This window comes from Natator depressus, chromosome 4 (genome assembly GCF_965152275.1).
Source record: "Natator depressus isolate rNatDep1 chromosome 4, rNatDep2.hap1, whole genome shotgun sequence".
Classification (NCBI taxonomy): domain Eukaryota; kingdom Metazoa; phylum Chordata; order Testudines; family Cheloniidae; genus Natator; species Natator depressus.
This window is the reverse complement of record NC_134237.1, coordinates 21,681,523-21,694,304: the sequence shown is the minus strand read 5'-3', so window position 1 is coordinate 21,694,304 and position 12,782 is coordinate 21,681,523. Positions and strand designations below refer to the sequence as shown.

Genomic DNA, 12,782 nt, shown 5'->3' with positions numbered 1-12,782 from the left:
GTGATCCTGCAGTCATACTGACCTTCACTAGGAGCATTCAGTGAGTAAGGACTGCAGGACTGGGCCAAAAGAGAATTATTTTGTTTATAACAGCTACTGACCTGGGAAATCCAGAGAACATCTGAGCAGAGTAGTCTGCTTAATTTACTTTGATAAGCAGAGATTAACCCGTGGGAAATAAAAATAATAAATTCAAGGATTCTTTCCTCCTCCGCCCCCTATAACTGTTACCATTGTCACAGACTCATTAAATCCCTCTGGTAAAGTTCTAAACAATTATAGGTTTGATGTGTCTGGGATAATAAAACGTCCCTTTAAGCACAAACTTTCCTTCATAAAAATAGCTTATTACTGGTAAAGAAGGAAAAGATGAAACATGCACACGCACACATGCACACACCCCCATTAATACTTCCACAGTGCAATAGAAACAACTAAAATTGACATATGACACATCTACAATATGATGAGAGTACAAACCAGAAAAAAAAATTTCCAGTTTTAAAGGGATACACCACCCTTGACACACTTTGTTTTACTCAACACCGTGGTTTATTTTGGCTGAGATTTTCATTCCAATATGCAGGTGCATTTTTTTGCACTCAATCATGCCAAGTGATTTCAAAGAATGTAGTAATACACACTTGTCTGTCAGAGTAGGATCAAGCCCATTGTATGTAAAAACATGTCCCTTGAATAGTGCATTGTACAGTATTCTGCCGAACTGGTGTTGAAAATAAGTAATCACATAAGGAAACATTCTTGTGATCACGATGAACACTGATGAATATTCCTTTTTTCACCCTTCCCACCACCCCCAGGGAAAATATGACCTTCAAAATGTACTAGGTTTCTTATTCTACATCGTGCCTCCTGATCAGGCATAGTTGCGAAGTATGTCACTTGTTTGAAATTTCACCTCCAAGACTGCAGCGCTGAAAGTTACAGTTCAACTTCTCTGTAGATTTCTCTGCCCCCAAACAATCCCACAATTTATTTCAATGCTCAACTACTACACGAGTAACAACCATTAAAAGTGATAATCTCATCTGTATTATTCTGCGCCATGATTTTTTTATTCTGTACTCACTACTGAACTATAAATTAAGAAATGTCCTTTCCATTGCACAAATGAATTGCAGTACCAATACCTATGTGAACATTTCTCCTGCATCCTTATATTAAGTGTCAATGGTCGTATGCAACAACTACAAACCATACTCGATGGGAACCCCATTCTTTCCTTAATCCCCTCTTCTTGCCTTCAGACAACCCCCCAACCTCTCCAAGATCATCATCAGAAGCAAACTCCCCACAGACCAGGACACATCAATTCAAAGTGGCACCACCCTGCCATAAAAGATGCAAAGCCTGCAGACATATATTCACTGCTACGATGATCCACACCCCCCAGAAGTGCCACTTTTCTACTAGGGGTTGAACAGGGTATTGCTGGGAACCTTGCCTCTAGCATTCTGCACAATAGCTAGGCAGCTATCCCTGCTATCCAGCCTGCTGCATTCTCCGTACAGGGGAACTTAAACGGGACTCCAAAGGAAAAACATTAGATTTGTACCCTCTTCTTGATGCATCAATGACAAAGGTATTTTTAAAAGGTTATTTTCTGTATTCAACAACGAAAGTCAGATCCGGTCTTCCTGGTTTTGCGGGTGGAGGTCAAAGCTAACAGACCACGTTGTTCTTAGCCCTTTGTGAAAAGGGGCAGAGATACTGAAACTTTACCAAAAACAGCTTTTCTCCAAAGTGTTCCTCTAAGGAACATGAGTTAAGTAAGCACAGGGTGGATAAAAATCAATGATTTTTTTTTAAAAAATCAAATTTTATTTAAATCAGATTTATTAATAAAAATTGGATTTTTGAGGAAAAAACCTATCTAAAGATCATTTTAATTCAGATACATTATAGCTCAAAGATATCTCATTGTGGAATAGGGATGATAAATTCTAATTCTATAGTATGAGACAATATATTCATGTAATGTTTAAGAAAAGTTTTGTACATGAGTTCCAATAGTTCATGGATTAGGGATCCAGTCTTACGGGGTTCCAGGGGCTTCTGTATAGATTATTTAGGTTAATCTTTCTATCTACTCAATGGGATTCAGTGCTCAGTCTAGAAGACACCATCAGAGATGCTTAGTTTTGCAGTTCTCAAACTGTGGATTTGTGTCTCCAGAGATAACATGCTTGTTAACAGCAAAAATATTTTTAAATAAAAAAAAATAATAGAGTGAGAAATAACAGACCTGAACCCTATTGTGCCTCTGCAAATTTGTGTACACGGAGTCAATCCCTTCCCTCTCTCTAAAAGTACAAAGTTTCAAAAAGTTCAATGAATAGAAGATTGCTGGGGTCGGAATAGATCTGGACAAGGAGAAGTCTGGAGATGAATGTGAGAAGGGAGGGACAGGCAGTAGAAACAAAAGTGAAACTGTTTGAGCACCATATTACAGAAATCTTGAGGTCTTTCTGAGTGTAGCCTTCATTGACTTGAGATCTACCATACCATTCTCTCACTGGAAGCAAAGACCTATAATGGCAGCAGGCCGTAAAAGAGACCCAGTTTGGGAAGAAGAACCATTCAAGAAATATATGTTTGCTGATGATTTTTAAAGAAAGTCACACCAGTGAACTGGTGGAAGTCACTTAAGCACTTGGATTCAGAGACTGTTGAAGTAATAATCTCACTTTTAACACCAGTAGCTTCTTCTGCCGGTGAAGAAAGAATATTTTCTTCCTTTGGACTAATTCATTCAAATTGAGAAATCGTTTGGGACCTGAAAAAGCAGAAAAGCTTGTTTTTCTTTTCCAGATTATGAACAAACAGAATAATGAAGGTGAAGGTGACTGAGTTAGCTGCAGAAACCAACATTTTAGTTTCTCATGTTGACCTGGCTGACGGTCTATTTAATTTTTGTTTTTAAAAAATGTCATGTAATTATTTTAGTTAAAAACAATTGTAACAAAAACAAACCTGATTTTAAAAAACTTGAATGTTTAACTAAATTCAAATATTCATATGCTTGTTTTGTTAAAATATATGTTTGCTGTTGAAGAAAAAAATCCAGAATACATAACGTTGTTGTTTTAGTTAAATAAAACAAACAATGTAAATGTCTGTCTGGTGATGTTCTCCTAATACAGCATGGCAAGAAAATCCTCCAAATATTAAGGTTTAACCTGTTGATTTGGAGATAGTTCACCGCCCAATGACTTCATTAATATCTGCTTCAATTACCTTTGGTAAATGAAATAACAAAACAATCATTCATTTTCTGATATAGCTGGAAAACTAATCTGAAAAGTTTTCAAAATAAATCACTTTAAAAATGTGTAGTGTGTACCTTCTAAAAATGAAACCTACATCTATCTCTGAGTTGTGAAAAATATGTATTAAGGTTATAAGAACCAACAAGAATGCACTTTTATGTAGAAATCCATGATTAAATCGAGTCTTCCTGACTAGTGATTTAAATCATGATTTAAATAAATTTGATTTAAATCATGATTTAAATAAATTTGATTTAAATCAAATCCATCCTGAGTAAGCATCAAAACAAATCCTCAGCTGATGTAAACTGGAACCACATGGACTTCAATGGGGCTATGTCAATTTACACCAGAGAAGGATCTGGCCCAAAAGCCTGAATAAAGATTACTTCCATTCTCAATCAGAGTTCTCTCATTGGATATTTCAGATACAAACCTCTAATTCTCCAGACATTCATAGACTCGAACACTGTGTTTTCTACTGGACCTCAATATCTCATGTAAAAAACAACCAGGAAAACAAGCAAGCAAACTAACAAAATTAAAAAAAAACATTTTAAGAAATCCTCAACAGAGAGGGGGTGAATCTGGTATTGGTTTCCAACAGGGAAGTCTTCCTTGGACTCAAAATGGGATGTGCTGGATAATACTGAATTGGAGGGTAAAATCCTGGTCCCCATTCAAGTCAATAAAACTTTTGACAATGACTTTTAGTGGAGCAAAGATGTCATCCAGAGCTTGTAAGCAAACCTCATTTACCCTCAGCTCTAACCCCCTAGTCCCCAATCCTTGGGCATGATTTTGCACTGCCGTGCATCTTTGGGAGTGCAAAATTGGTGTAAATCACCAGCAAATTAGGATGACTGACACCATGTGCACTCTGCACATTTATAAATTATTGCCCATGGTACAGGGCAGTGAAGAATCAGCCCCCTGGTTTAAGAAAATAAATCATCTTTCCTTCTTACAAAGGGGCACAGCCTGCCACCACCTTACCACAGTTAAAATGGACAGTATCAATTTCAAAATTTGAGCAAGAATGGTTCTACTATAAAATGTAAGAGTTCTACAGTGTTATTGCACATGTAAGATTGTCCAGGACTCTTGCTCCTTAGGTAAGTCATAAATCCTGAACAGAAAAAAATACAGAACAATTAACTAGTTTCCTTAACATGTTGTCTCTTGAAGACTGACATGTATCAAAATTTTCTCCAATAACCAAGCATTCATGCAAAAAAGAGATTTTGTTGGAGCTATGAACCCTTCACCCTCAATACATGAAAAGAAATCTAAGGTGTGCAGTGTGGTGGTGACTTACGAATACTACATTTCCTTTTGGATATACCACACTTTGGCAGCATTCGTTAAAAATATAAACCGATTTTTTTTTTTTGGCTATGTAAGCATAGTTTAATTCTTCGAGCATACATATGGATTTCCAAGATTTTTGCAGTCTCTGAACTGGAACCTTTGAAACAAAGCTACTCACACAGGGGCAAAAAGTGCACCCTGCACCAGGCAAGCGTACATGCTTGTGATGCACCTTCCTCACACCTCCAAACTTAAGTAAGTATTCAAGGATGATGCTCCAAACCCATCTGTTTCCTCACCCATCCCGCTGCACAAATGGAGCTATGACTCCACCATGCAAGACTGCACTGCAGCACAGACCCTGCTGTGTCCAGGATTCTCTGCACTCACAGAGGAGGGCAGCATTTCCTGCACAATGAATCTCGATCCATCTGTGGATCCCAGAAAATTAATACAGGCTTGTAGACCACTGTAAGCGAAAGAGAGACAAAGCCATTCCATCTTCTCCATGGCTCTATCAGGCAGTTCGTTCCACTAGCAGCATCAACACCACACACTATCAAAAGGGCCTCTATATCCCAGTTTACCCAGCATTTCTGAACACCTTAAATAGGATTAGCGCACTAGCACGCACACATTTCCATTATCTCCATTAAAATGTTATCTAAAGCCTTCATATTGTCCCACATGATTTGGGGATAAATTGCCTCAATACATGTTATTACCCTTGGACACACTACGGACATATGAATGGTGGTGATTAATAAATATAATGGCATTCTGGGGACAGAGGAAGGGGGGGCTGACAGTATCAGCCTGCCATTTCTATTGTATACATGACACACCATGTCCAGTTCATCATTAAGAATTCGGCTAGCATTTTACACAAAAAAGATTTCTCTCTTTTTACAGTTAAGCTACAATGAAACCGCTTAATAATGGCCACCAAAGGGACTGCTGTTGCTAGTCGGGCTTTAACAGGTGGCTGTGTAATACGGTGTGATTAACGAAGGAAATGATTTTGTTTTTGTAGGGACTGAGACTTTAGCGGCCACTAGGACTGAACGCTGTTACAAGGTGACATGAGCACCAGTTGATGTCGCTATACAAGACTTCCTGTGTCCGATTAAAATATGGTTTAAACTGCACCACTGCGGCTCGGGAAACATGTTGCATCGATTTAATCACACACTCACCCAAATCTCACCCTCACTACACTAGCTGAAGTAGATCACATAATAGCAGACTTTTTCTAATTAAAGAAATTCTGATAAGTCATAGCCATATGGCAGACTGAAATCACGAGGGGGTTCCACAACTAGGAGAGGTACCACGAGTAAAGGCACAGAGAGGAGAGTGGGAGAATGACACAACGGGAACATCAAGACTGGAGTTGTTGTGAATCGATAAGTACCTAATCTCTTGTCAGCAGAAGGCCTGATCCTGCTCCAGTTCAAGTCAACAGAAGTTTTGTAATGTATGTCACTGTGAACAGTACCAGGCCAAAGGGACTGTGGTTAAAATGTTTTATATTCCAGGGTGCAACACATATGTTATAACACAGGGTTGGTTTGCTTGTTTGTTTTACATGTTAACTATGCTATGTATATGCCTTATTCTTTTTTAAATGTGTTCTAATATTTAACATGGAGGACATATTTATATTCCTTACATATAAAGGTGTGCATGGAATGAATCAAGTATACTTCATATTTAAAAAAAAAAAATCACAGTAACCTTAAGCTCATTCCTGCCTGCAAACTGGACAAAAGAAATATTTGTATTTATGTATCATGAAGGGTGCTCAGATACTACACTTATGAGCAACCTTATAAAAAGATAGATTGGTAAGGCCAGATCCTCAGCTAGTGAAAACTGACATAATTCCATTTAAGTCAATCGAGTTACACTGATTTAAATCAGCTGAGGCTCTGGCCAAAGGATTTCACAAAACAAAGTATTTCCCATACAGCTTCAATATTCATAAAGAAAAACACAGCACTGCCATTATACTTTCTGAAGGTACACACACATATGCACAGAACCAATATAATGCTGGCACAATTAAAAGACTGCATTACAAAACCCAGTATGTAGTAATTTGACAAATCACATCCAGTACAAAAAGGTACACTTTTGACATAGGAACAACCTCTCTGCTAGATTTCAACTGTCTGTTATTGATATGCTGGACAATTAAAATAAAATAAAATAAAATAAAATAAATATAATAATAATAATAATGGACAAGTGATTCTCTCCCCCCCCCAAAAAAACCACTTCCTTCACTCTAAAAAGTGACAGATGTTTTGGCTCAAACTTTCCAAAAAAGCTCTTTTGGATATTTGTGAAGATAAATATATTAAAGACTGTGAAGTTCTCAGATACTGTGGCAATGGGAGTCATGTATGTACCTTAGATAGATAATTTGGTATATTTAGATATAAAGCCCTTTTCAATAAAGTGTGCAGGATATGCTATTGATGCTGGAGTCTTCCCAATTTGGGGGTGTTGCTACATTCCCACACACACTGTGAATCTGACCTGACTGCAGAAATGTATGAAGTCCAAAATTCTGCAGATATATTTTGCCATACATTTGTATATATGATTATAACCAAACTACAGTGTGTACGTGCTGAAGCTGATCTTATACATTGGTAGATTATTCAGTTTCACCATCTGAATTAATTTTTGTAAAGACTCTCAAAATGCACACAGAACGGGGATTTTAATGTAGATATTTTTGCAAATTCTTTCCTCCACCCTTTTTTAAAAAAAAAAATCAGGATTTCCATGCATATATTATGTTCCTATCTCCCTGTAGTCCTATTTCTCATTGCCGAAACTCAGATTTTATGACAAAATGATTATCCCATACAGGACAGATCATGGTGCTGATAAAGGCAATGGCCTAAAGCATAAGCATTTTGTTACTCTCCAACAGGGAAATCAAACTATAGTTGTCATAGTGTATGTGAGTTTATATTATCTAAACGATACACTCTGGCATGCAGCACAGAGAACGCCAGCGAAAAAGCTATAAATAAAAATACCTGTAAATTTAACAAGTGAATAACTATGCTATTATTTATTCAATTGCATGTGTATTATATAGATGTAACTTCCATTATCCCAGAGTTGTAGGTCCATGCTGAAATATACGGATATACGTGCAATGACTCAAGTGCAAATCACACCATGGATACTATTTGTAAGTGTTCATGAATGCTGTATTTTCCATATCATGTCACAAAGCCAATAGTCTGAAAGAGCTAAAAGTCACTACAAAAGTCAGGTTAAGTTGGTTAATATAGCATCTTAGCCTTAAGCCATAGCCGACAATAAACAGAAGATGATTTTAAAATCATCACTACAAAATGCATACTTTAAAAGGCAAGCAAATGAAGCACATTTTACTACCATTGTAGAAAACTGCCAAATGAATCTAATTAAGGAAGTGGATGTGATGGCAACATATGACTGTACCGCAGGATACGAAGCTGGGCCTTGAAACTGCAAAGACTTATGCACATACTTAACTTCATGCTTTGCGAATAGCCCCTTTGACTTCAAACTACTTATAGGGTGAAATGCTGGTCCCATTTAAGTCAATGGGAGTTTTGCAACTTAAGTTTAAGTGCTTGCACTGTACTGTCCCTCCACATGAGTGTATTCAGATATATTTTTCAACATCTACAGGTAAGTCTATTTTAACAAAATAAGTTTCTCTGAAACGTATGTGTGCGCACCACTCCCCGCCTGCACCTGAATTACCTTACAGTGGTACTTATTTATTTACTGCTATTTATAAAACATAAAAACTATCCACATTACTATGTATAGTTCTGATCCTGCAACCGACTCCACATAGCCGTTCCACCCATGCAAAGCCCCAATCACATCAATAGATTCTATACATGTGTAAGGATTTGCTCAAATGAAGTGAACTGCAGTATTGGGGCCTCTGTTTGTCATTAACAATAATCTGCAAAACAAATCAACCAACAGACCAAAAAAACAAACCAACCAACCAAAGACAATTTTTTCACAATAAAGCCAGTTCTGAAGCCTGTACTCAGACAAAATCCCCAGTGATGCCCATGGGAAGTTCACCCAAGTATGGACTAAATAAGAACTTCTGGAATGGGTCCAACAGAATTTACACAAAGCCCTTTCCATATCACAGACTTTTGAGTGTGGATAATAAAATGCTTGTGCAAAAAAGCTTTCAAACACAATTACAAGTTTTAAAATCTTCTGTGCCACAAAGAACTATCATAGCAAGAGAAACAAAAATACATTACTTAAAAACAGTACCTTTCCCTTACTCAGTACCTGTTCAGTCTCACAACACACAATGTAGATATTATTTTACCAAATGGATAAACTGAGTCTCAGAAAGGCAAATGGACTTGCACGAGAATGTCAGAGTTAGAAACAGAACCCCAAGTTATCAGTTCCCAGTCCCTTTTCCCTTGTAGTGGGGAACAAGAACAAAGAATATTCTACTGCAGATACATATCACTTCACACAAAGAATGCCAGAGAAGACCCAAGTACCATCAGATTTCTTATCTTGCTTATCCACCACACTACAATGAGCTTCGGGGGAAAATCACCCCTGCTGAACAAAGCCTTATGCAGGGCATTAAGCAAGAGCTGTGGAGGATGAATTCAACCCCAAACCTGTCAGCAGGCCTTGGGGTGTAATGCAGTCCCTCCTCAGAGTCTACTGTGACCTGTAGGCTAGAATATCAGTTTCCACTCCACACCCCCTCTGCTGGATATTAAGAACCCTATGTCTGCATAGCATTTGACCTCAGGGTCCTTCTTCCAGCTCACCTCCAAACTACCATATTGAGGATCTGCACCATGCAGGGGAATTCAGGTCCTTTGACACTCTACACAGTCCTACAATAAGGTATATCAAGAGGGCTTTATGCAGGCGCTTTGTGTACTCACTCCATCCTATGGGCCCCATACTCATGCAGGTTTCGCTGGGAATGGTGCCCAAACTGAACCGCACAACTGATCACAAACACAAGGTAAGGCCCCAATCCTACTCCCATGGAAACCAGTGAAGATTTTCCAAATTCCTACTGGCTTCAGGGGGAGCAGGCTAGAGTGTTCATGCCCTCACTACCTTCCCTGGCAGGCCTACTTCCTTCTACCTCCTTCTGTACTAGCCACCTGCGGACCCACCGCAGTGTGAGAGTTGCCACAGGCACCTTGCAGCACCACAACTGTCCCTCTCAGAGGACGTTCCAGCATCTGGGGCCTGAGGCCTTCCTCTGGTGTATAACCCAGGACTTAATTAAGCTCCTGGCATTTCGATACCTTAAAAAAATGTTTAAAAAGTTTGTCAGGCTACTGGCTTCTGTCCAACAGCATCATTCAAGAACAAGAGTAAAAGCAACTCCTATGCAAGAGACGCATATGTATTATTATCCATTATTACCATGAGCATACTTCTATCTACATAATTTCAAATCCTGCTGCTCTTTAATTTTAATTGCATTTTGCTACAGAGTCACAGTTACATATACCATAAGGAGTTGTAAAGAGGATGGAAAGCTTCCAAAATGACTAGGTGCAATGTCTTTGCTGTCTAAACATTTTCAGGTCATTAATATTTCACTTTTATATAATCTTTAACTGATTTTGCAACATGTTCCTTCCCCCTCCCCTTTTAAGTTCGAGCAAGAGGAACTGTTTGAAGTAGCTAGTAAACCTTCCTAGTCTCTTTCTCCTTCTGCCTCTCAAGAGTTTTAACACTTCAAGTGCAATATAAACCAGAAGGAAAAACATGTCTAGCATAGAATCAGCTCTTCAAGAGAGGATTTTTTTCAAGTTTCCCTTCTAGAAACATTCAGCTGTGAAAATGTCTAAAAGGGAAATGGGTGGAAAGAAGTGATTACTTTCTCCACTGTGGCTCCCAGGACAAGCTGAAGGGAGGGAGAGAGCTGTGAAGTGTGGATGACAGCTGTGGCCTCTGAGAAACTTCACTTCTCTGCTGGAAAGGAAAACTGTTCTCAACTCCCCAGTGACACAATTCCCAGCGCCTTTCCTTTCCTCAGGGAAAGCCAAAGCGTGTAATCACCTGAGGACAGCTGTTACAGTTAGGGAAAAGGACATGAGGATGTACTCAAGGAAAGCATGGATTTTCACAAGCCCCGTGTGTAATTAGCTACATCCCCATTTCTTCCACCCTGTGAGGCATCTCATGTGATTCAGAAAGGGACAAGTAGCATCCTTCAGCTCATGACTCAAAGGGGAGCCACCTAGAAATGCCACACATCATCTGACGCCACCACAACCCCCCCGTTCAAATCTCTCCCAACAAACTGTTTCTTCCTGCAATCGCCAGCTGAATGAACATTTCAAAAAAAGAAGACCAAATGAAAAGCCAAACTTAGATCCTTACTCTCCTCTCGTTCACACACCAGGGAGAGTCAGGAATAACTTCACAGACACCAATGGGAATTCTGTCAGCGCCAGAGGAAAAGCAGCATCCTCTGGATTTCCCAAAGCCTCCTGTCTAGTCTAGATCTGTCTTTGGGTTAGGACACTCTTCAGGCCAGAGCCATGCTGAAGCTTCAGGTCTTGTGCAGGGGAGAGGGTGGGCACACTGTCCCCACAAAAACAATTCCTAGTAATATCACCATCTCTCTCCTGCTCCTCAGAGCCCCCCCTCCACAAATGCCACCTGCCCTGGCTGCCCCTCTCTCGTGAGGGAGGCTAGGTGCCGGGTGTTTGCCAACGCCTGGATGAGGGAGCAGTGGCCCAGGGGGAAAGAAGAGGCGACATGTGGCATTGTTGGAAAGTCCATGGCTCCCACATTTTGCAAGCTGCCTCCCCCCGCTACAGGCGTCCCGAGTCCCCTTTAAGTGCTGCAAAGCAGGCAGCTGCCTGTCTGGGAGTGAGCCCAGCCTGCCTCCTCTCGCTCGCTGCCAACCCACAGGAGCCCTTGAGCCAACCCCCGCCACAAAGCGACTTGTCCTCTCCCTAATCCCAGCCGCCGCTGCCGACTTGCTGGAGCGAAGCTCAGCCAAATCCCCGGAATCAGCGCGAACGCCCGGCACGGGCAACGCGGATCTACCCCCGCCTCCTGCTGCCGCTCAGTGCAACCGCGCACCGGGGCCCCGGCCGCCGTCCTCCCGCTCCCAATCAGCTGGCCCTGCTGCCTGCCCGGCCCCGGATCTACCTGCAGGAGCCGAAGCGGAGAGCAGCAAAGCCCGTCTTCCCTCCCTCTGCAGTCACCCAGCCTGGCAACAGCCTCATGCAACTCCCCCCCTCCCAAAATGCATCCGCAGCCCACACCTCAGGGGGGGCAGAGACAGGCCACCTCCCTCCCAAACCCCCCAAATCCTGTGTCAGGAGCCCAGCAACAGCCCCGAGGCCTGGGCTGGCTCCCCCTGCCTGCCAGGCTGAGCCCAGCCCCGGGGCAGGGAGCAGAGCAAAGCGCAAAGGCAGAGACGTGAGCGGGGCAGGAAGGATATTTACTACCTGGCTGGGCTGCTGCTCTCTCTGGGCTCCTCCAGCGCACTGAGAGCTTGGTGTCTGGTGGGGAGCAGGGGGGGTGGCAGGGCTGAGTCTCTGCCTTGCCCCCCACCTCCTCCTCCGCTTGCTGGTTTGGTGTTTTTTCCTTTAGCCCACCCCTACTGCCACCACCCCACCCCTTGGTTCAGGGCTAATAATCCTCCTGGAGCCAGCCCCGCTCCTCTGCACGAGCCGCCGCTTCCCAGGCAGGCATGTTGTTGCTGTGAGAGCGAGCAGAGGAGGGATTGGCAGCCGGCGCTGTGTGTGTGGGTGCGGGGAGGGCGAGGAGCAGGGGAGGGATCGGGGGAGGCGCTTCCCAGCGCGTCTGTGTTGCCACCTCCCTGCTGCAGCGCCCGGTCCCACCCCTGCTGCCCAGGCGGGCAAAGGGGCGGCGGGGAGGGGTGGGGCGGATTGAGGCGACCTCACCTCGCCGGGCTCGCAGTCAGCCGGGAGGCAAAGAGGGAGACAAGTATTTTTTCCCCAAGCCTCCTTTGCAGCCAGGCTAGGGTGACCAGATGTCCCGATCCTATAGGGACATGAAAGCTTATGCTCAAATAAATTTGTTAGTCTCTAAAGTGCCACAAGTCCTCCTTTTCTTTTTGCGGCTACAGACTAACACAGCTGCTACTCTGAAACCTCC

General features: G+C 41.9%; 1 protein-coding gene across 5 annotated transcripts in view; it reads right to left on the bottom strand.

The window, feature by feature from the left end:
• Positions 1–12,251, bottom strand: part of CCSER1 (coiled-coil serine rich protein 1) — a 1,076,341-nt gene extending 1,064,090 nt beyond the window's left edge. For all 5 annotated transcript variants that reach the window (XM_074950590.1, XM_074950591.1, XM_074950592.1 and 2 more), the window contains exon 1: positions 12,110–12,251. The gene's annotated coding sequence lies outside the window, so the exon portion shown is untranslated. The remainder of the gene's footprint in view (positions 1–12,109) is intronic.
• Between the last annotated feature and the right edge of the window lie 531 nt (positions 12,252–12,782).